This window comes from Aotus nancymaae, unplaced genomic scaffold (assembly GCF_030222135.1).
Source record: "Aotus nancymaae isolate 86718 unplaced genomic scaffold, 86718_ANA_hifiasm-v0.15.2.pri h1tg000010l, whole genome shotgun sequence".
Lineage (NCBI taxonomy): Eukaryota > Metazoa > Chordata > Mammalia > Primates > Aotidae > Aotus > Aotus nancymaae.
This window is the reverse complement of record NW_026988421.1, coordinates 73302548-73328774: the sequence shown is the minus strand read 5'-3', so window position 1 is coordinate 73328774 and position 26227 is coordinate 73302548. Positions and strand designations below refer to the sequence as shown.

The 26227-nt window shown below is 35.8% G+C and overlaps 1 protein-coding gene across 8 annotated transcripts in view; it reads right to left on the bottom strand.

Annotated features, from left to right (window-relative positions):
- Nucleotides 1-26227, bottom strand: part of NRG3 (neuregulin 3) — a 1106210-nt gene that overhangs the window by 930939 nt on the left and 149044 nt on the right. The gene's annotated exons all lie outside the window — the stretch shown is intronic.

The window sequence follows — 26227 nt, the reverse complement described above, 5'->3', positions numbered from 1 at the left end:
AGTCTAAGAACATGTCTGAATACTCTGCTCCTTGAACACAAAGTGTGGTTAAGCATCGCTCCCTCAGCCCCACCACTGCTTATCCATCTTCGCATATCTGCTCAGAGCTGAACTTTCAGAGAAAACAATGGAAAGGAAGACCGTATGTTGCTGGTGAGTGTGTGGAGTGAATAATAGTGGATGGTACCAAAAATGAGAACATATTCTGTTCTACAGTGAGTCATTCCTGCAAATTCAACACTATAGGCACAACAGGAAAGAAAAATATTCTTAGATTCCTAGGGGCTATGATTATTGAGATTTTTAATTTTATGGATTTTATGGGTTCATCTCAAGTCAGCAGGGTCACACGAGATGAATGTCAGCTTGGTGCTTTTAAACTGAGCTTTAGGCTACTCATATCCATCTATTGTTTAGGTATTGATCGGACAAGGAAATTTGACCAGCATCCAATTGGATGCAGAGAGTGCCCAAGGGCTCTCCATAGACCCTCTCTCTTGAAAAACATGGGGTTTGGAATGGGCTTTTCTCACTGCAGTCTGAATGTACAGAAAAATCTCACATAAAAATCCAAAAACTCTGGAAAGAACAGAAAAAGCAGAAACAATATAAAGTCTCTGTGGAACAGTGTTCCTTGAAAATAATTTTCAATAGGAGCTAAAAGCAAATTTTGTAAAGTTACTTGGCAGCCCCCTTATATATTTTTTTTAATATGCAAAAAAAAAGCAGGATTTAAGGAAGCTCTAACTGCAACAGCAGAAAAAATAAGACACATTGGAAACATTAAGAAACAATGTATCTAAAGCAATATAAAAGGAGTGTTATGGAGAAAATACTTAAGCTATTAAAACACACAGAGTGAAAATGATACGGGTCCTCTTATGACTTATATTAAATGCCGATAACAGACATCCAAATCTAAAAAATAAGGCAGCAATCTTAGCAGTGAAGCAATAATCAAAGCCTTACTTGCAGAAAAGTTTCCTAATCTGAGAAAAGACCTAAGTATATTATAAAAAGCATTTATTTATTCTTCCTATACCATAGGAACTTTGAATAACATTATTTCGTTATAATGTTGATGGGGGGTAATATCGATTTCCAGCTGGGGTCGCTGTCTGTGTGGCGTTGGCAGGTTCTCCCCATGTCTGTGTGGTTTTTCTCTGGATATTCTAGTTCTCTCCCACATCCCATAGATGTGCCCATAAGGTTTGTTGGCATGTCTACATGGTTCCAGCCTGAGTGAGTGTGGGTAAGTGTGTGAGTGTGCCCTATGATGGAGCAGTGTCCTGTCTAGGGTTAGGTGCTGCCTTGCCCCATGAGCTCCTGAATAGGAACCGGCCATCTGCAACCCCGAACTATGTGAGCGCTGGAAAGTGAATTAATACATACAAATTATTGTAAAGCACAAATTCATAAAGTATATGATAATCATTCACATGCACAACAATAAACTATGCAGCGCAGAAGCTCTTGATGAGATCACCATATTTGTAATTGTTAACTATGTGGTGGCAGGAAGTGCTCTTGGCAATTTTCACTTTGCAAACATTTATACCTGGATTAAACTCACCACCAATACAACCATTGTTCCGCACTGATTCACCAAAAGTGAAATAAACAATTATCTTACTTGTTTTTATTAGTCTTTCTTAAATGTATATACAGATAACACTTTACTTCAATGTTTAATATTAGAAGAGCTTTGGTGTTTATTTAGAAGTCTAGTGATGCTTTTGTACACTGGAAATATGTAATAGAAACCTAACTGTTGTTTATATCAATTAGCTTATGGTAAAATTGGTTTTGTTATATGTCAAAACCAATTCTGTTGTATGCATTTAAAATTGCAGTTTCCAAGAACCTATTAACTAGATTGTCAAAAATATAAAATATAAAGCAAGGCAACTGTCCAGAAATGCACCAGAGTGTTATATCTACCTATGTTATTCCATGCATGGAGGTGACAGGATGATATTCTCCAATTTGCAAAAATACCCTAATGATATCTGCTACCCAAACAGAAATTAATCAAAATTAAGAAGTTAAGGATTGGGATTATTTAATAAAAAGAACTACACATTCTACTCTTCTAACTTAAAATAACAGCCCTGAACACAAGCATTTTTATCACTAAATAATGACTTTTTCAAACAATAGTACAAGAACAAGCAAAGCAAAGAGATAATTTCAACTTTTTTAAAAATATATTTTAAAAAATATTTGACTGAAGTAAGGAATAAGATACACTTAAGTGTGGGGAAACGTAGTAGCTCATAAGCTTGAACTTTGTTTTCTTCCCTCTCAGGTACTATTAATATAGTGTAGATTTTTAGAGGAAAATCATCATGCAACACTTGAATTAAGCACTAAGAGACTCATCAACATTTTCTGCCGTGCAGTTGTCCTCACTTAAAGATAATAATTCTGGGTTTGAGAAGCTCAAAGTCCTAATGTTATTTTAATGACATCATTTATTTCCCAGGGACCAGTGTCACTGCTACAGATTCTCATACATTTTAAATGAGCAGGCATGAAACTGTCTACATATCTAATGACAAATATAGCAGAATAAAAATAATGCCAAAATTTCATGACCTCTTAGGAAAAAAATCTCTAATAAAATGTTTTCCAAATGTTACCATTATGTGTCAGTTTGCATCCTACTATATAATTATTACTCAAAATGTTTTGTCTGTAATTTTATTCAAAATATGTTGACCTAGAATTCACTTTCCCTTGATATTAAAAACAAATAAAAACTAAATGAAAAAATATCACAAGAAATGCCTAGAACATATAGCTCAAATAGCCTAATAAAATACTTGAAAAATTCTGAACATTTTTCATTTGAAAATGAGAGGTTAAGTTTCCTACACATTACTGATGCTAATGAAGTCTTAACCACAATGAACCATCCTGTGAGGAAAAAGTCCAGCTTCCATTGACAATTCTAAATGCATTATATGTTTATAATGGTAAATATTTTGTCTTCAACATGAGTATATTAAATTTGAGAATCAGAGTAGCAAATGGTGGGGAAAAATATAGCATCATCAATTTCAAAATATTTACAATTATTGTTTGCAGTTTTGATCATAGGTTGATCAGTACTTCTAAATATAACATTTATAAATCATAATTATCTTGAGACATTTTTGACATTTTCCATTAAATCCTATGAAAACATAGTTGAAAATCTATGTATATGCATAAATACTTGCAAAAAATAAAGGTAAATGCGAAAGCTACTTCCTAATCCTACATTTTAAATTTCAGTTCCTAATGCCGTTGCCATTGAAAATAAAAGCAACAACAAATAATATCCAATTTTAAATTTTTGATAAACTAAATATACTGAATTTTTTAAAAAATTTCTGTTGTCTATAATTTTGTTTTCAAATTCAAAATCATTATAGTCTCTCAAACTGTCTTTGACTGAGATGAGGTGAGCAAAAAGCCTGAAATCCTATATTGCACTGTATCTCAGTGGCCACATTGCATCTCTAACTACCTAAAACTGTACTCAGACTCAAAGAATCTGTGTTCAGGCCCTAGGCCCAATACTGAGTGACTTGATCAAGTCTTTTCACCCCTCTGGGGTAGTTTTGGTTTTTGTGGGTTTTTTTTACTGTAAAATAAGGAGGTTGGACCGATCTTCAACTCTGACTTTGGTTGTTGGGAAAATTGCAATGTAATGGCATTTAATGAAATACGCGCGCGCGCGCGCACACACACACATACACACACACACACAGTTCAGTAGACCAGCCTTCTTTCATATGGCAACAAGAAAGAAAAGAAGGAAAGAAGGAAAGAAGGGAGAAAGGGAGAAGGGAGAGAAAGAAAAGGAGCGAGGGAGGTAGGAAGATATAGACCTTTATCATACACCTCCTGGTGTCTACTCAGGAACACTTTGTGACTTTTTAGCCCCCTACAGATATTTTGATGAATGTTGTTCCTGACCAAAGCAAAAACAACCTCTGATTATGAGGGAAAAGATGTGTTTTGGAGCAACTGTAGCTTCCAAATGAGGGAAAGTCTTCACAAATAGCTCCCAAAGGTAGCTTTGGGCAATATGCAAGCAATTAGGTTTAGAGCTATATCCAGTAGAATGAGGCAGATTTACAGGTAAAGCTGACAGAAAGGCATTTGCCTCAGGAAGTAAAAATAATATTGGCCATTTTCCTGTTGGGAGGGAAAATGTGCCTTTACCTCAGCTCACAGTGGGCTCTAGAATTGATGGAGAACTAAGGTATTAAAAGAGTGAAATTAAGGCATATATACAAGCATAAGGGAGACTTGTAAACCTACACTGCTCAGTTTCCCTCTTGGGGCAAGAATTCCAGTAAGGCATCTGAAAGCCATAAGGATTCCTTATAATAAAAGAAACAATATGAATTTCCAAATTTTAACAGCCACAGTACTTACGAAGGAGACTATTTGTAAGGCCTGTAGTAATTGCATTTTCAAATGCTAATGACATAGTTTAATTACTTGTGGTCCACTCTGGGAAGTAAATAGCATTCATGGCAGAAACATGCATGGCATTTGGTCCTTCCTAAAATCAGCTGACATGCAATGTTTTACCTTTTAACTCTAAATGATGCATCATAACATTTAGTTTTCTAACAAATGTGTTCACTTTGGGCATTTCTAAAGGCCATGTTTCCCTATGTTTCCACTAGAAAGGCTTTTAGAAGAACAACTGACATGCATGAACTTCACTTTTTGTTCAAATATACCTAAAAATGTTAAGATATACTGGGGGTGGGGGAAGAGAACTATAAATTTGTCATTTTCTTTTTCTTAAAGCAGTAGGTTAATATAGTAGACAGAATATGGACTTTGGGACCAGCTAAGTATGGATTAAATGCCTGGCTTGACCCTTCCTAGGGTGTGACAACAAACAAATTGTTTAATCTTCTCCATGCATCTCTGTGAGGTTCTTCTTCTGCCTTATTCTTTAGAGAGCCTGCCACCACTGCACTTTCTACCTGCCAAATGTTCTGTTTTTGACACTGATTGTCTTGCAGAATGCCTGTACCAGTGTACAGTTTGCCAACAAGTTTGTAGACAGACATATGTGGGTGCCAAAAGAGAGATTTTTCAATTAGGCAAAGTTCAGTCCCCATGGATAAAAAAGAAAGATATTACTAAAGGTCACAAATATAGTATATATAACACATATGTTTATAAGTTTGTATATGTATATATGTCTGTGTGTGTACATGTGTACACATATAGGTACATTTGTGAATACTATACATGTATACATATGCATGGATGTATATACATGTTTGATAAATACTGAAAGTTCCTACACTGGATTTGGACGGTTGAAAGTTAGTGGTGAAATTTAGTGCTGCAGTGGCAAACACTAATTTCCAAGTTTAAGGTTCCTTCAAAATGTATCAAAAGGAATTTAGAAATATCTATGGCAGAGCAATTTATATTCACCTAAAATTTTATCAACTTTTATTTCCATAGTGCAACAATGTAAAGAACAAGTGTTTTGAGGACAGACCTAGGTATGAATCCTGCTTCTTAACCCTTATTAACTTTGTACTGTGGAGCAGTATTTAATCTAACATGGGCCTGCTTAATAAGCATGCACTTCCACAATTTGTATCCGGGTTACTTGACACAATTTCATGGCATAAGTTGATAGTTAGTGAATAGTTTATTCCCATATCCCTGAACAGAGATTGCAAAGAACGAAGAAGGATTGAAAGAGGTGACCTGGGCAGTGAGGTTATCAGGAGAGGCCATCTGAAAATGAGAGAGAACACTCAGAGTTGAGCTTGCAGAAATGGTATACTTATTTTCCAGTCTTCCTAAAAAACACTCCTGGGGTCAAGAACACCAACCTCCATAAATTAAGCCTAATTCTAACGCAAGGGTTCTTGACTTCATCTCAAGGCAGCTGATGGACATTTGGAAAAGACCAGTAAAGTTAAGTAGAAATTAATGATAACTTCACTGCACTGTAAGACCCTGGGTTCTCAGATGACTAAAGAGGAAATATCATGCCTCGGAAATTAATGACTGGATTCTGTTAATCATCACACTAACTTGCTACTGAAATTTTAAAATGCCACATTTCCCTAGAGCTGGAGCTACACCCTGGTGCCACTTCCATAATATTTAACACTATTCCCAATGAGGCACTGTAAATTCCACTCACAATTATTTGGCTCCCATTTGGTAAGTGATAGTCATCTCTGATACTGAAATCGAATTTCATGGCTAATAGGCTCTCTGATTACTAGGAATTGTTGGTATTTAATTTAAAAAATGTTTTTCAGCCAAGACAGTCATTATTTTCTAATGGATGTTGGATCATTTCACGACATCCTTTCCTGCTACTGCTGGGGCGTTGGCAGCGCTAATCATCACTCACAAACGGGCTGCCTTGCACTGGAACTTGGTTGTAAAATATAACTAATGAGAACTTTTCCAGGAGTTTTCAGCTGCATAACATATTATCCTCTTTATATAATATACCTGTGTATTTTTAGGGATTAGTTAACTTTGGTGCCTGAAAAAATATTATCAGAACACATTTGAAAAACAAAATTATACAACTGTGCATTGTTTCTATAGACTTCCTTAGCAGGCTCCTCTGAGCTCAGTGGGGCCTAACTGCTTCATAAAACTACCTGAAAATAGAATATATGGTCTCTCTCTTCCACTCAAGGCTAGTGTGGATCAAGCAGGACAAAGTGGAGTGTTCAAGAAGTCAAATATGGAAAAGAGGGTGAGAGAAACCAGTTTGATGATCTGGGAGAGACAGACCAGAGATACATGTGAAGTGTCGAGCTGCAGAGAAGACGCCAAGACCAAACAAATGGTAGTCCCAGAAGCAAACAGATGAGTGAATGAGGCTGGGTCATTGGGCGTAGCTACTGCTAGGCTCTGGCCAGAAGTTCCTTTCACAAAATGCCTCAAGCTATCAATTAAGATCAAATTCACTCCATAAAAGCCATCTCTAGGCTTGGCAAATGGACTCTTGCATGGTTCCTTGAAGAAAAAACAAAACAAAAATCATGGGTTCTGAATTCTAGTAGTCTGAAATTGAATACTCATTTTCTTACTTATGAGCATTGCCACTTTTCTTGAGTTATGTAACTCTTTAACCACCTTCAACTGCAAAATGAGTAAAATGCTAAAAATGACCATCTTAGGGCTCCAATGAAAAGTCAATGAGACATCATATGATCAAGGGTTAGATAGAGCCTGGTGTCTGGAAAAGGCTCAGAAAATATTAATCATTGGTACTATTAACATGTGATCCTATGTATAGACACTAAAGGACACTATAATAAGAAAAAGTGATTTTAAGATAACCATTATGAAATAAGCTTGGTTTACATTTTCCAAAAGAAACTACGAATAGAAGTAATTCAGAATGCTCAGAACGCTGAATGGTGGGTGTGCTTTCAGTTTATTAAAGTTTTTTAAACAATTGATGAAGAATTAAATCTCTTAGGTATCCCATAATGAACAAAAGCAAGATTTTAAGATTTTTACTGGGTATTAGATTATTAATTTCAAAAGCAAATTTGAGGTTTCTGAGATGTGAATTCTTTTTTCCTTTTTTTGCTCTCTCTCTCCCCCTTTCCCACATGAAGATTCCTTTCCACGATTTCCAGGGAATTCATGAGCACCTTCTGTATGCCATAGAGACCCAACCCTTACTGAGTTGACTTACCCAGGAGTATTCACAAACATGGCATACATACACTATGTCCACAGTTTGCCAAATTCTTGAACATGCACTTTTCCCCTTAGTTCTCACAACAATCCTAGAAAGCATGTGTGAGGCAGATGCCATGAATATTGCAATTAAAATAAGAGAAAACTGAGATTCACCAAGTTTAAGTGCCATGTGGAAAAGAAACAGCAACCTGAAGCTGGAATAAGTCCTCATCATGATGTCTTCTAGTACTGTGCTCACTCGTATGAGCTCCTGCCAATGCTGTTAGACCTGTTTAAAAGACTGAAGAGCTTATTAGAAAAAAAAAAATCTATTCCTCAAACCATTTGAAAGTGATTTGAATAATGTAAACAAAAAAGGGAAAAGGAGAGAATTTTCTTCCTATCTTGGATCAGGGACAGGATACGGCCTCCCTTAATTTTTTGGGTGGAATGTGTCATGTGCCTACACCAGAGACAATGCAGTGGACTTGAAATTTCTGTAGCTTGCCTTTAGCCCTAGTACCATGGAGACCAGACTTCAATCTGCTCAGCTCCATGTTCTGCCCTGATGGAGCTGGGCTTGTTGCCCAGTAAAAGTACAGAGGATCCTTGTGCCATGTCTGTTTGGCTAGCCCCAGTGCCAGGGGCTGTCTGGCAGTGCTCATAGTTCTCTGGATTGAAGCCAGGATCTGCCAGCCAGTCTGATTCCATCCAGAAGCTTCTCAACCAGACGAAGAAGTGACGTCTGTGATCTGCTTTGGGGAGGGGCTTCTCAAGTAACTGTGACTAAAAATATATCTTGCCTGACTCAGAGGGGCATTGCCAATGTGGAATTCAAAGTAAATCAAAAGTCTGTAGATTAAATAGAACAGAAACTATGTTGATGATTATAAATTATAATCAAATTCATACAGTGATTAATAAAACAGTGTATCTTAGTAGTCTGATCATCTTTATGGTAAATCTGGCTATTGACATGTTATATCAATTGCTACCCCAATGGTTAAATAGTGACCTTGAACTCAGCATTAATGTGGCACCTCTTCCCCCTCTATGCAAAACAAAAACAAAAAACAAGCAATGTAGGGAAAGCAATGGGTGATCAGAATTTAATTGTAGATGTAAAGACCTATGGAGAGTTTCTATTCAATGGACAAAGAGTTTCAGTCATGTAACTTACTAGAGAACTGCTATGTAACACTGTGCTTATAGTTAATACCATACTATACACTTACACAATTTCTTAAAAGAGTAGGTCTCATTTACGTGCTACTTACAACAACTTTTAAAAATATGATAGATATTCTTCCATGGGAAAAAAAAACCCACCCCTTTATTTTAGCATCATATAACATAAAGCATAAGCTTTGAATCATAAGGGCTTAGCTTAAATGCTAGTGCAACCCCTTACAATGAGGAAGTTATTTAATCTCCCCGAGCCTGGTTTCCTCATCTGTGAAATGGGGATAATAACTTGTGCCTGGCAGGGTTGTTAGGAAGATTAAATGGGATAGTACTTATGAAAGCAGATAGTGTAACACTTGGCCTAGAACTAGGACTCTTTCGGTTTAATGCCCTCCCCTTTATCACTGCAGCTTCTTTTATGCGAGTATGTTTATCTAGTTTAAAGGGAGGTGTCATTCTGGTCTAATGGCCTAAAGTATATGTCAACCCTTTAGGTTTAATTCAGTTCTTACCTCCTCATAATAATTATCTTCTCCTATTCCTTAAAAACCCCTGTGAGTGGGCCCAGATCTCTTCAAGCTCCATTCCTCCCCATGATCCTGATGCTGAGAAGGAAAATAATAGATGAACAGTCTGAAACAGTCCCAGACTCCATGGCAGAAACAGCAGCTGCTGTAGTTGCTATTTGCTCATGTGTCACAGCATAAACAGTCTTGGAATGCAGAGTATTGCCTCACTGACATTTTAAGACCTAATGATATTGTAAGACCTCAATTTTTATGTAGAAAAATTCACCTAATTTATGTGTTTGTTAGGACGTCTTCTAGTCATGACGTGGTAAATAAAAGCAGAATTGTCAATTACTTTATTCACAAAAAGTTTTGTACTATGCAAATTCATCTAAAGATACTACAAATTATTCTTAAGCAGAATATTGAAAAAAATAATTGCCCCTAACACTTTCCCACAAAAACAAGCCAGAGGAAAACAACAACATTTGTCCCCAACCCCAGGAGGCTATTTTTTATATATCCCTTAAATAAATGAGAAATATCTTTCCAATAAATCACAGGAAATATTTTTATGGAGTCACACATAGTGAAATATTTTCAGAAAGAATAACAATGCCACAATATTAAAGGGAATAAAAATTCAAATCCTGAATTGATTTTAATAAGATGCCTAGGCTACAGTTTATCATAGCAACAGTGCTAAAAATAAGCAATGAGGATACAATTTTGCTACTTTCATTAAGAAAACACAATGCACGTCCAAAGACGCTCAGAAGGAATAAATACACTGTGAAGAAGAAAATAACAGCAAGAAAAACACAGGGTATGAATTTTTATATCTCTGCCTTACAGCTTCAGACCACAGGGAGTTAAAATAAATCCATGTTTTCATATGTTGTATTGATACCACAGGCACTGACACACGTCTGTTCAATCCTTCAGCAGCATTTTGGTGATAGAGCAGGTTGACACATTTGACCCTAGGTGAGTCTTCACTCCCTGGAATTCTGAAGCTGTATTGGATTCTAGAAGGCACGCTGGGTGAGTCTATCTGGAAAGCATATGTGCAAGCTGCTCAAACTATAGGGCAGCTCTGTAAAGAAAATCAGACCCACTATATATGCGCCAACTCTATTCGGAACCATGAACAGCACCGAGTAAACTACATTCACTTTAAGTCTGTCCTTTAGAGACAATTTTTTGGGTTTCTAGAGAACACAGGTAAAAATGAGGCAACTCCTCTGAGAAAAGAAGTATAGAAAGATGGCTCCATCACTGCCCTTTAGTCCACTGAACCTGGGCAGTATGCAAGATCCTAGGAGGTGTTCTGGGGGCTCTCAACAAGTCAAAGCAAAGCTTCTCCTGACACTGAGTCCACAGTCTACTTGGCAGTGACAAGGAAAAGCAATCAACAAGGCAGGAATGAGTGGGTTTTAAGTTCAACCATGAAGGATTTAAAGAGGGTGGTGACGAACAAGGAGGTAAGATAAAATGTAAGAGACAGGGATGAACAAATGCAGATAAAACAAGGTGTGCTCTAGGGAATGGCTGGGGAATGAACGTGTTCCACAGTTGCTTTCTTAAGTCAGTTGCATTCATTTTCTGCCTTATCCTCACCTCAGCTCTATAAAATCAGGATTATTATTCTCATTTTAGATATAAGAAAAATAAAATGGAAAGAAATTAAGTAGCTTGCTTCAGGTCATGCATATAGAAATTGACAGAGCTCCAATTCAAATCCAAAATCTATCTTGTTTTAAAATCAGGGCACTCTCTACTGCCCTCTACCTTTCTGCAGGATGCATCTTGCGGTTTCCAAGACACTCCCACTGTTTTCAACGTACAAGTGCCAACATATAATCCAACAGGAATCATCTGAAATAAGGATTCTGAAGAAGCACAATTTTGTGTAAACATATCTGAAATTTAAGAACCTTTAAATAATAGGCCATGTATATGGTCTCTGTCTACTCATTATAGACTCAATGCTCACATAATTTTAAAAATGTACTAATAGATTAGAGATTCAACTAATAAAGGTTTGTTTCCTAGCACAAAGAACCTGCAAAGATTACAGGAAGAAGGTAAAGAGAAGAAACACTCTTGCTTCATTGCTTTTGCCATAATGCCAGAAATACCAGAAAAGTAAAGATTCTTTGACCACCTACTTTAGATCATTGCTTGTTCTTATGCAAAACTTTCCACTTTTACAAATATATTACTATAATGTCAAGTGATATATGATTTAAAAACATTTTGACAGGCAGTTAAGCAAGAATAAAGAATATGTACTTCACAAATATAAATTAAAATTTCAAGGCATACAGAATTTTTCTGGGATCAGACAGTAAGGTTGGAGCAAAGTCAGGTAAGCATAGAGCTTCATTTAATAATAATATGAGTTGTGCAATGCTCAAAGTTAAAGGAACCATGCTCAAACCTCTGATGCATCCTGGATAACAAGTGTTTGCCTACTGGACATGCTCATGTACATTTGACACAAGCATACATCCATCACTCCTTGATTCATTCACTCATTTATTCTTTAGGCCTCTTGCCAATTTTGTCTAGGTGTCTAATACTATACACTTATTTTATTTTATGAAAATAAAATAAGGTATAGTCCTGGTCTTAAACAAGCTCATAAATAGGGAATTATAATGCCATGTATTAAGAACAGTGATTGTTATTTATAAGCTATTTTGAGAGGTAGAAGGAAACCTGAAAACAGGTAGACGGTACCAGGGAAGGCTTCCTAGGGTACATGCTTGAGCAAAATCTTAATGTTAAATACTAGTTATCCAATAAAGAGGGAACAATATACTGTAGGAAAACAAATGTGTTATTTGGGAGAAATCTGCATGGACTAGAGTACATTATTCTAGACAATCTCATTCCAACCTTGCATTGAGCTATTTTTACAAATCTGTAAGTTGTCGATAGCTGTTAGCAATGCAAAAAATAATATTCCTATAGAAATGCAACATTCTGTCTGGTAGAGTTTCAGCTGGCTTCTTTTATCCGCCATGGCACAGGCCAGTTTTCCTTCAATTTTCACAATTTCTTCAATAATCCTGATCTTTATGTTAAGTCTGTTCTTTGAATTCTCCTTTGAACTTACAGCATCTTATTGGTTCCAACATTAACAAGTTAAATATTTAATATGTGTTCATTTTATAACAGCATGAGGGTCATTATTTTACTTGGTTTTAAAAATGATTCTTTAACATTTACTTTTGGAATTTACTTTAGCTACACATTCCAAAATGAAGACACTATAAGGACAAATGAGTACCTAGAAAGGGCAACGTGTACCCTGGAAACAACTTAGGCCTCAGAGAATAAAAGATGGTCCCATTAGTATGGTTGAAATTTTATTCTCCATTGCAAGCCAATGTAGTCTCCAAACTGTCAAAGAAAGAGACATCAAAGTTAAGGCACAATGTACTATCATCACCCTTAAACTATATCAAATAACTTTCTTTCTTATTTATAAAATGAGAACTATAATGATGTAGTTCTCATAGAACTAAAGAATTTCCAGTGTCAAATATGATTTCAACATGTTTCAATTCTGCTTAACTCGTCATTATTCTAATCCAGTGTGAATACAATCTTCAAATATTGAAGATTATGAGTCTCCATAATGAGAATTTTCTGCTTTTAGGAAGAATGAAGATCTAGCTGTTCCCTCCACTGCATTTAAGAGACAGCATAGTAACACAAGACACTGTTAACTGAAGCAGCATCAGAAAATAAAAACAGGAACCTGAGAAGGAAAAACTTCCTTTATATTTTGAAATACTTTTAATCTCTCTTTTATAGTTAGAGTATCGAAGTTTTCTTCAGTATTCTTACAATGAATGTTAAGCTTTCTTTCTTAGGGAGAATAAAAACTTCTCATTGTCTTACAGTAAATGAAGTTTGCAGGTCCATCAACAGAACAGTAATAAAATGGCTGGTAAAGAGAAACATATAATTAACATGTTTTTATCAAAACAATGATTGGAAATAAAAATATCAAATGAGATAAAAGTCAAACTACTCCATAAACAATATTTAAAATATTTTATATCAATACTGGGGTCATGGCTGTCTACTTCTCCTAACAAGGAAGAGCAACTGCCTGACTCCTAAATTGCCCAGTGCTTAGACAGCCTACATGAGGATGGTGTGAAGGGGTGGCTTGGAAGTGAAAAAATTATTGATATGCTTTATGTTTCTGAAAATTAAGGGCTAAAGCAAGTCTTTTCTAAATGCCGCATCCATAGAGATGGGCTAAGTCTACCTGCTGGGAAGGAAGTGACAAGGTTATGCTTCAATGATAAAATGGACTTATGGGGGCTAACCAGGACACTACAAGAAATTAATAAGGACTAAAGATCAGTGCTTAAAGAGAACTGAAGAACTGTCAATGATCAAGAAGTGAATTTGTTTATTCAATGCAGGAAGACTATCACTGTTATTATTGAGAATTTACTTTAGGTACCTATGTGACAGGCATTAGGCACTTCCAACCACAGGATATCATGTGGTTTTCAATTCCTTTTGCTTAAAAAAAAAATTTTTTTTAGAAAAATACAATAATATGCTAGCATTGATTACTTATAAACCATATACAGTGAAATTGCTTTCTATTTCATTTAATAACTTCAGGCACTTGGATAATCAAGTAATTTCTATCTGTATCACCTTGAAATTATTAGCAGTAACTAAGAATAAAGAGTAAGAATATTATAATTAAAGGTTGAAAGAGGCATAGCTAACTTGTAAAGTATTAACCCTGACAGATGCTTTCTAGAGAGTATCCACTGTACAACATCCATTCAGAGATTTAATTAAAATCCCTGGTCCACCTAACACAGGTTGGTGGGAATAACAATGCTTCATTATCCAATATGACTTAGCACTAATAGATGTGTGCACTCAGTTGAAACAACTGTACCTAAAATAATGTGAAATTAAAGAGCACCAATGGAACTTTATATATAAATGGGACAGGCCTTCCATGATCGATACTATAAAATGTTTTATGGATAATGAATGTGGCTGGGAAAATGCAACTGCTTTCGTCACTTCTGTGAAGATCCTGTTCTTTTTGTTTAGGGTTCTTTAATGGCAATACTTGACTATCTAGAAAATAACTTCGATTTTATAATCAGGTATTTGAGGAGGTTTTCTAAATTCCAATAATTATCTCTACCTTTACCTAAAATGCAATCTATCTCTAATCATGTAATCTCCTTGCTTCAATTCCTTCAAGAACTCCCCATTCCTAACCAATGGCACTCAGAACTCTGAACATCGTTTTAAACCTTCTTGGTTCTTGCACAACCTATTTTTGCAAACTTGTCCTTCATTTATTTCTTTTATATTCATTTTTTCCTTCCTGGCCCCATTCCCCTAACTTGACAGTGAAGATCCCTCTATCCTGCATAGTCCTGCTTAAATTCTCTATTCTTCCTTGCACCTTTTACACTGCCCTTAGCCAGATGCAAGGTTTCATAACTGTGCACCTCACAACAATCAAAAAAATTTGAGTAATACCTTGTTTTTGTTATTGTTATCAAACTAGTACTATTATTGACAAATCTTAAGTGTACATTAAAATGAATATTGTTTCCAAATTACAAATTTCTGTTGGGAAATGCATAATTCCAAAAGAGAAAATCAAATGGAAAATCAAGTCTTGATCATATCCTCCATTAAAGTGCCGAGTAGCTCTCTCACTCTGTACAGTGAGCTTTGGTATGAGTCATGTTTTCTCTCTGAGGTACATTTGACTTGTTTTTTAGTCTCCTTCCCTTATTAGACTTCCATTTACATGTCTTATGTGTAACTACTGCATATCACAGGTGCACTAACTCCCTCACTTGAAGATAACCATACAATCAAGTAACATAACTGTGACCCAAAGGTTTATACAGAGAGTTGTTTACGCCTGTTTCCTGAATTCTTCCCTTACCTCATTAAACTGGATCATGGTTATTAACACTATCACCACTTCCACCCACTGTGATGTTTCTTCATTAAGGAAACAAGCAAAGGAATGGTGGAGGCCAACAGTCTTATTGATATCACCTTAAGTAAGAATCTCTCCTGATATTTCTCTATGGGACATTTTTGGCTGCCCTCCCAAAAATGTCATTCTTTATGGAGAACAATCAGCCTGAAGCCAAAGACTTGAGTAGAAAGCTGTTCTGATCCTGTTCTAATCATGAAAATCACCCATGCCAATCAAGAAAGAGCAATTAATATAGCAGTAAATCCTGTCAGAGTTCCCCCTTATGATTTCAACTCATATTTGTGATTGAGGGTTGTTTTCTCAAAGGGGACATTTGTTAGACAGGTTGTTTGCCAATATGAGGGATGCTTTCTTATATTTTAGGTGATTTTATTATTCCCTAAGGCCAATTATAATACCTCTTGAGATGGTAAAAGTTCCCTTTAGAAAATTAAATAAGCCATTTGAAATGCCAAAATGTCCCAATTAGCTCATTAGAGGTGAAAATTTATTAATCATTTTGGTGAGTTTGGGTAAAGGTTACCATCTTCACTGCCGAGCTCCTGGGAACTCTCAATGTAAGAAAGCTAAATCCACAAATCAGAACATTTTCAATGAAGTCCATCAAATATATAAATAAATAAATAATGTTTTTAATTCCCAACTATTGTGCCAGAAGATGAACTTGTTTAATTGTATTTATGTAAAATGTTCTATTGGTGAAACATTATGAAGTCGCTGAAGCTGGTCACCCTTGGAGACACCAGCAGATAACACAGCAAGGCAGGTGGAGACCCCAGGAAAATGTTGGGTTGACAGCTTTGAATCAGAAACATCTCAGGGAAGAGTAAGGTTACTATAAATAAGAGTTATATTTCTTAAAATAAAAAAAAAGATACAAATGCCAGCCAAGCACGGTGGCTCATGCCTGTAATTCCAGCACTTTGTGAGGCCAAGGCGAGTGGATCACAAGATCAGGAGATCAAGACCATCTTGGCCAACATGGTGAAACCCCATGTCTATTAAAAATACAAAAATTGGCTGGGCATGGTGGCGCGCATCTGTAGTCCCAGCTACTCAGGAGGCTGAGGCAGGAAAATCACTTGAACCCTGGAGGCAGAGGTTGCAGTGAGCTGAGATCATGCCACTGTACTCCAGTCTGGCAACAGAGACTCTATCTCAAAAAAAAAAAAAGATACAAACGCAAGCTGACTTATTAAATTACTTATTTTGTTCTGACACAAGCACATCTTTCAACTATCATATTGCAGGAGAACCAAAACCATTCATATAACAGGTATCACTTATTAATCCCTTACTGCATGCCAAACGTTTTATATATGTATACATGATTTAATTTAATCCCATTCATTCTGGGAAACTGGCATATTTATCTCTACTTTTACAAAGGAAGGAATACTTCTTCAGAAAACTTAACTAAATTTCTCCACAGCACACAGCCAATGGTGATAACAATAGGTTTCACTTTTTTTTTTTTTTTTTTTTTTTTTTTTTAAGATGGAGTCTCTCTCTGTTGCTCAGGCTGGAGTGCAGTGGTATGATCTCTACTCACTGCAACCTCCCCCTCCCAGGTTCAAGCAATTATCCTGCCTCAGCCTCCCAAGTAGCTGGGATTACAGGTGCCCATCACCATACCTGGCTAATTTTTGTATTTTTAATAGAAATGGAGTTTCACCATGCTAGCCAGTCTAGTCTCAAACTCCTGACCTCAAGTGATCCAGCTGCCTCAGCTTCCCAAAGTGCTAAGATTACAGGTGTGAGTCACCACGCCTGGCCACATAGTTTGTCTCTAATGACTTCTCTTTTAACATCACATCAAACCATGCTGATTCTAAGCAGGTATGAAAGCCTTTTTAATTGAACTCTACACAAATCCTTATAGGGTGAGCATATTTCTTAGTTATTTTGTGCTTTATGTAACTATAATCAGGGCTCATCCAATACATCCAGGAACTCAGGCATCCATTTCCTTCTATCAGAAAGGAAAGCCAAAAAAAGAAGCAGGTTTCTATAACAAAAAGTACCCCAGAGTGAAGGTTTGTATAAGTAAAGATGTGTGCTGATCTGAGGGCAGAATGTTGTTTTGCATTATGGAACTGCCAGGTCAGAGAGGCCCAAAGAGTTTCCATTATTACAATAGTCCAAAGTTTTCCTATCTTTTGCATCCATTCAACAAGCAACTACTAAGTACCTCATATGTGAGGATCATCCTGGTTCAACAGGATGGCAATTTCAGGTTTTAAGAAATGTTGCAATAAGAACTTTAAGTTTATATATTTTTCTCCCTCAACAAGACTGAGATTATCGAAGAATGGAAGGTAAATGACACAGAAATACAAGGCAACAAACTGTGTAAGTTAGGAATGCATGTGAACTCAAGTAGCAGAAATTTTGACTTCTCATCAGGGTTTTTGATTTTTGTTTTTCCTCCTGTGACCAGAAGTCTGGAGGCAGGCAGAAATTCAGTGTTTCCAAGACAAGGTGTCATCTCTTCTTCATGTTTACAAGATAATCATTGCAGTTCCAGACACTGCATCCGTGTTTAAGGCCAGCAGAAAAAGGGGGAAGAGGCAGTGCTTCAGAATTTCACTAACTACTTTTCTTCCTTCCTACCTACTATTCTACTTACTATTACTCCTATGAGAATCTCCACTCTTAGATGCTTTGTACTTTTAATAGAAATGGGGTTTCACCATGTGGACCACTCTGGTCTCGAACTCTTGACCTCAGGATGACAACACAAATATGAAAAAACTTTTCCCAGCAGTTATAATACAATTCTGCCAAAAAGAGTGAGGTGGGCAGTGAGTAGTGGATGGGGCAACAGTCAACTCCACATTGCTTGCACAACCCTGATCTGATTAAAGTATAACTTCTTTCCTGACTATTCTGTTCTCCACCTCCTGTCTTTTTCTCTTCTCTGGGAGCTCACCTTCTGTCCCTCAATGTGTGGGTACAGTTACTTGGTTGGAGCCTCCATCAGTTTGCCTCTTTTCAGAATCCACACTGAAGGCAGACTGCAATCCCCTCACCTACCCATGGGCTCCAAAGCAGCGTGTCATTTATATCAGCTCAGGTTCAACCTGATGGAGAGACCTGATGCCAAGTATGCAGTTAATTTTGAGTTTCAAATTGAGAAACACTCAAGAAAATGAGCAAGGGCACACTACTATCCAAGCAGCATTTAAATGTGCTTTGTAGCTAATAGTTTCCTCATATTATTCTTTAATGCACAAGAAGAAAATTATCTGATTTGACAGAAACATCTTTTCTAAATTTTTAAAGACGAGTTAAGTTAATAATCCTTAAATTCATTCTTTCAAACATGGTTACAAAATTATTTCCCTGGAGAAGAAAAACTCAGAATACCATAAGGGGCTAAAGTAGGCCATGTAAACAGTTCCCTCTATAGTTTTCAAGACAAAGATGACTTCACTTACCACTAAAAGGCTGGGGAAATTAAAGCCAATTATTTGAATCAAAGAACACTAACATTTATGTAATATTCTCTTCACTTACACTTTGCTTAGTTTTCTAAAGCATATTCCTATGTAAAATGTGTATAAGGAGACAGTATTTAGGTTATTTCAATTCTTGTATGATTTACAAATTTTCCAAAGACTATACTACTGAATAACCCCAAAGGATGCCCAGAAAATTCATTTGATAGTTCCAAAAGGTTCATGTTGTTCACTTTTTCTTGTGGAAACTACCTTACTTAAAATCATTAGCTGCCCCATGAATTAACAGAAATAATATCACTAAACAGGTGATTCATAATTGGATCACAGCAATATTATCATTAAGGCAAGCAAACATAGTCAAAAATAAAAAGTCAAGAAATAATACAAGATGACTTTCACCTTTGTACTTGGGAACAATAGCTTTTTTTGCCTAGGAACAGGCAAAAATCTATTCTAGTTTTCCACAATAAACCTTAAATTATTATGAAAATGATGACAATATTCTTCACTGAACTTGTAAAAATTCTTCTTAATCATAGGCCTTGCTCTTTTTCAGAAATAAAATAGATACTAGAGATTTCCGGTATTTCTATTTATACCTTACGTTTTTCCAAAAAGGATGTATTAGTATTGTTGTTACTGTTGTTGTTGACTTTGGAACAGGGAAGGTTTCCAAAAACCAAAAATCAAAACAAAACAGACAAACAAAAGTCAAACACACACACATAAAAATCCACACAAAAAAATTACCAAATAATGAAAACAGAAATTATAGGTAATATATAAAATTAAAACTGGAGAATTAGAGCATAAAAATACATTACCAAAATAGTCAATACTAACAGCCAATATTATTGCTGTAATTAAGAATAAAATTTGGCTCTGAGTTTCCAAGAAGACAAGCAATACCTGAAACATCATCAGTAACTCGTATCAGAAGCAAGATAAGCCTGAAGAGTACTTTAACTTTTTCTAGCACTCCATCTTTTATAATGCATCCTTTGGGTATTAGAATGTCAGTGTTATACAAAAAAGTGTCCATAACATTATTTTCACAACCAATTTATTAAAGTATTTTATATGGCCCTTTCTTATAAAGGTGCTGTAATGACAGCTCAAGGCAGGTGATTTTGCAAGGGGATACACCAATGTGCACGTAATTACCCTGTGGTATCCCAGTTGACTCAGAATCCTTGTTCACAGCAGAGATCTTAAAGTTAATATTGCTATGGGGTCTTTACATTTGTTTTGGAAAAAATAAACTACAAAAAAATTGTTCTAATAAAGACTCCAATATAAGGACCAAATGGGAGTTAAATTATCTTCTTCCTTGATAAGGATTTCATTATTTTCTGGAACCCACATGCCAACCTAAAGACTATAGTGATTTCCCCCTGTTGTAAATGTTTATTTGTGCAGGTGCCATGTGGATGGGGCAGGGGGAGGGCTGTCTATGATTGAACAGGATTTGAAGTCACAGCAAAGAGGAAAGTTTTTGAGGGTGCTATATAATCTAAACCAGCTCAGCTATCAAAACAAAACAAAATAAAAAAACTATCCAAAATAAGTAAGTAAACAGATACTATAAATCCCAGAAACAAGCTATTTACAAAGAAGAATTAGAAGTTGCCAATATGCTCATTATTAAATAACCTTTCATTCTCTTAGTAATCTAAGAAATATAAATTCCAACAAAAATAAAATATATTTTTTTATTCATCAACCTAAAGAAGACTCAAAACCTTAATTTTAGTTTTGGTAAGACTGCAGGGAACAGGCAGTCCTTGCTAAGGGAAACATAGACTGAAAATGCAAACTTCCTAGAAGGAAAATTTATTATAAATATGAAAAATCTTAAAATATTCATGTCCTTTGACCAGCATTTCTTTATTAAGAAATGATCCTAAACAAATTATCTCAGGCATATGCACATATAAATATATTATTATTTATAAGAAAAAAATTATAAATTACTCATAATCCCAAAGTAGAATTCATGTTAAAACTTCTTTAAAAAACCAAAATATATACGCTAAAATCTATATTATATTCAAATATATGTACATGGGAAAAATCACATGCAGCTAGAGTATTTTTTATATTTCTTTATATTAAAGTGTAAGATATAAATATAAGATAGTAATATTATAAGAAATATAATATATGAAGTATTTCACATTTTTACCTGTGAGTTTAAATTAGAAATAGATTTTTCAATGTTAATTTAAAAAATAAGTAACAATTTCTTCTTTAGTTATTTGAAATGACATAAAAACTATGGTTTACTTTCAGAAAACTCTGGATCTTTTCAAAGAGTGCTGGAAACTTTCTTGCAAAACAGATTTATCAGATCCTTATAAATCACAACATGTTCAACTGGTTCACTTAGCACTGAACAGATTGAAGGATGCTGTGCTCCAGCCTCAGGCTGCTAAAGGAAGCTCCAAATTACAGTAATTACAAATTTAACCTCTCAAATAAATTATGATTTGAAATGAGGAAAACGGTTTTGTCTGAAAGGCTTTAGGAGATATTGGGGGGGCTATAAATATGATTCAGTCATATCCTCCTGAACACAGTCGAATCACTGAATTTAATGTGAGAAGGGGCTTAGAGATGATCTGCCTCTGAATCTCTTCCACATTGTTTATGTCAGACAGGTAGAGTGAATAGCTACCTGGAGAGTCAAAGTTGTAGCTGGGACTGCATCGGTCCCTGGATCTCAGTCTAGTGCTCATTCTACACAGTTGAACACAGCTTTATGGTCTCAGTTAACCCACTTACAAATAAGTTTTGTGTCAATAGTTACATAACCACTATCTAAGACAGCACTGTTTAATAGAAATATAAAGAAAACCACACATATACTTTTAAATTTTCTAGTTCAACCCGAGTAAATAAATAAACATGATACATGACATTAACAGAAACAAGAACAAAAGCCATAAGATCATGGCTGCTGAAAAAGCATTTCATTAAATTCAATATCCATTTATGATGAAAACTCTCAGCAAACTGGGTACAGAAGAAACATATCTCAAAACAATAAAGACAGCTTACAAAAATCTCACAGTTAACGTCATACTGAACAGGGAAAAATTGCAAGCCTTTCCTCTAAGATCTAGAACAAGACAATCGTGTCTGCTTTCACCACTTTTATTCAACATAGCACTGGAGGTTCCAGCCAGAACAATTGGGCAAGAGAAGGAAATAAAGGACACCCAAAATCGTAAAAGAAGAAATAAAATTATCCTTGTTCACACATGATATAATATTATATTTAGACAAACTTAAAGACTCCACCAAAAGAAAAAATAAACAACTAGTAGAACTGATAAATGAATTCAGCAATGTGGCAGGAAACAAAATTAACATGCAAAAATCACTATCATGTCCATGCACCAATAGTAGACAATCTGTAAAAGAAATCAAGAAAGCAATCCCATTTATAAGCTAACAAGTGAATTTGAGATTTTTTATTCTTCCTGAGCAAAGTTACATTTGAAGTTAGACATAGTTCTAGCTAACTAAGACTACTGAGGTGCATTTTGACTGCAGTTCTGGTTACCCAATGCCATAATCCACAAAGCCAATTCCTGTTAAACATTTTGTCTAACTTCTGTTAATTGCTATGATGGCAACCAGCTCTCTATTTGATTTCCCCAAGAAAAATTAACTTGTTTTCAGGGTATGTATAAAAATCCCACTTTTTGTTTTCTTGCCTTCTGGTATCTTCTCTGAAAACTAACTTAATTCAAAGTCCAGCAGTAAAGGAGTATGTAATAAAAAGTGCCTAAAAATCAATAGCGTTCCCAGGCCCCTCAGTCCCAGGCAGCCTTGCTTACCATGCTGTAGGAGCTCATCAGCACTGTCGTTCCACTTGCTGCACTCTTAAATTGATTGGAAATGCCCTGATCCAAAGGTCAGATGGCAGTGTGTAAATATAAGGGATATCTCACCATGGAGCTCAGAACTCCACACAGCAGGAAGCCAAGAAGGCCATTTCAAAGGCACTGGTCTGTGTCCTAAATAGAGGGTTTACAATCTTCTTAGGAACAACACACATCTCCACTTCCACCAGGTGATTAAAGAAATTCCAACATGTTCCTCTTCAACAGTGATTTGGGAACACTGCCTTCAGAAAGCGTCTTTGAAACTAATAGAATTGGATGTCTCAGCACTTAAAGCCAAAAGAAATTAAAGTCATCCAGCTATATTATAAAATTATTAATTGCTGCAACCTGATTTGAAGTGACATTTATACTAGGTAAACTGAGGAATCTATTAGAACTCAGGAAAATTGTCCATTCTTTGGAGATAAAGATGGCAAGACAATTAGCACTGAGGGGTAGAATGGCACTGCAGACTACATTAAGCCAATGGTGAAACATCCAAATTGTCACTTGACTCTTGGGAACTTGAGCAAGTCAACTAATTTCCTTGAGGCTCATCTTTGAAAACCATGATTCTTAACCAGTTTAGGACTATGGTAGTCTTTGAAAATCTGATGGAAGTCTCTTCCTAGAACTATTTTACATAAATTTTACTGAGATCATAGATAACTCCCTGTCCTCAAATACTTCTCAGGGCCCAAGTTAAGACTTTCTATTCTAGATACTTATAAGTCCCCTATTCTATGCCTAGAATAGATGCACTGTGAGAGTAAGGTGTCTCCAGAATCTAGGACAGTTCCTGATACCTAGCACGTGCTTAAGAGGAATTTGGAGAATCCTAATAAAGGAAAGAATAGTGAGACACTTCAAGGAATTAAATAAGGCAGTTTATGGAAAGGAGAAGGGTAAATTTAAAAAATTCTACAAATATGTGATATCTTTTGTTAAAGCAAATTGCAAGCCACATCTTAAACTTTATTCTAATTGATAGAGTAAGATAAAATCACAATTTACACTTTCCCACAATTTATGACTTTTTCCTATAAACCTGGCATTTTCTAAAATGATACATTTGTGCTGTAATTCAAATTTTCTCCATCGAAAACCTTTAAGAATATCAATAAATCAGTGAGAATTAAATTCCCTTACACACACAAAGAAATCCTGCTTTTCATTTTGCATTTCCTACTTGATTCTAAGGATGTCACTATTGTTTTACTGGTCAAATGTGGACATATAATTCACTTGCTATTAAATTCCCACATTCAGTAAACAATTCAATAGCTTGCAATTCCCAAAAGTCTTCCACCTGAATTCCTAACCATTTATCTTCCATGTTTTGCCTAGTCTCAGACCTCATTATTTTTCACTTAAAACATAAAAATATGTTTCAGTTTCTCTCCCTGTAATTCTTCATTTACACCATCTCCGAGCATCTTGCTAAAAGATAAATTTGCTCATGTGACTTTTCCACTTAATAATTAAGACACCTGCCTGAGCCTATTTTATGGCAAATAATGTATGTGAAATATAGTAAATGATGCCCTTCCTCATTGAGCCTTAGCTCACGCCTCTCTCATCTGCACTCCACACTCCTTCCTTAGTTAACATCTCTCATGCTTACTGCCTGCCATTTTCTTTGTACCTTCATGCTTCTGATGGCAGATAGAGGGATCTGTTTCCAACCTCTTTGGCATCTCGTCTTTCAAGTAGACTCCTACACATCCATCTACTCAAATGTCACTTTTCTGACCACTTCTCCAATAGCTGACCACTCAGCTAACTATACAGAAAAAGCACATTCTCTGTGCTTCCATTACAAATACACTTAATTATAAGAATTCTACTGCATTAAGATTATTTATATGTCTTTTTCACACTGGTCTCTAAGCTTTCTCAGAGCACTGCCCATATATTTTGCACATAATATGTACACTGAGTCAAGGACCAAGTAAAATTAATATATTGACACTGCTGATAGTAACAATAGCTCTGAATAAGAAGTTTCCTATGCAGGTTACTAACTACCTAATATTTTTAATAAAGGCATCTAGTTTGCCTGCATCAAATCTACAGATGACTGTCTCTATAGGGAACATAAATGACAATGACGATAATGTTTATAAAGTGATTACATGAGCCTGGCTTCATGTTCATCATTTTACATGTGCTATTTTTATTTAATACACTAGCACCTCTATAATTTAGGTATTATTAACCCATTTCACAGATACGAAAACTGAGGCTTAGGTAAATTAAATTATGCCATACAGCCATATGGCTATTTACTAGCCTTATAACTAGTAAATAGTGAAGATAGGTGTATTAGTCCATTTTCATACTGCTATAAAGAACTGTCCAAGACTGGGTAATTTATAAAGGAAAGAGGCTTAATTGACTCACATGTCCATTAAGGCACTTTCTTCCAAGGCGGCAGGAAGGAGAAGTGCCAAGCAAAAAGTGAAGGGCCCTTATAAAACCATCAGATTTCGTGAGAACTCACTAACTGTCAGGAGAACAGCATGGGGGAAACTCCTCCCATAATTCAACCACCTCCACTCGATCTCTCCCTTGAAACATGGGAATTATGGAAATTATAATTCGAGATGAGATTTTGGTGGGGACACAAAGCCCAATCATATTGACGGAATTTGTTCCCAACTTTGTTTGCAAACAGTATTATTCTCAAATTCTATTTTGAAGTATTAATGATCAGTTCATTAAGATCCTTCGTAAGAAAATCTAGAAAAGTCTCTTCAAATACATTATTTGTTCCAAAGGTTTGCTTTCAAAATCTGGTGAATGTTCATCTGGTGATACATTAATCAATTATCAAATTTTCTTCTTTAGAGAACCCAAGTAAGAATTTTTACATTTGCATTTCTCACATTTTAAGATAATGCTAACTACAACATTGTTGTCCCTACCTAGAAGTAAGTTTCTTAAATCATATGATGATTTCAATGCAGACTCTACAAAAGAAAAACTTCTGAGGTGGTCTTGAGAAATATACTTGATTAAAGTATACAAATGCCTACATTTCCCACTTGTGGAGTGGAGACTCCTAGAAAGCTTGCAGCAGAATCCAGTGTTTCTTCATTGACACAGATCTTAGATCACATCTTTCTTCCCCATTCTACATCTCTGTTCCTTGCTGGCCAGTTTAGCCTTTCAATTGTCTAAGGGCTCTCCATTCCTTCCCCACCTCTTTCTAGCCTGCTAGTTCTAGGCTCCTCTGAATAAATCTCAGCTTTCCCACTGTGTGCCTTTAGTTCAAAAGTGAAAATCTGCCCTACAGTCTGGCCTCCTTCCTGCCTGAAGCCAGCACCTTCATCATGCCTCTGCCAGTTTCAGAGAGATCAGCCCATTCAAATGCTATGCCTCATCCCAAATGTTCATCAACATCATGCCCATTCTTCAATTCCAATACAAATCTTTCTTGCTTGC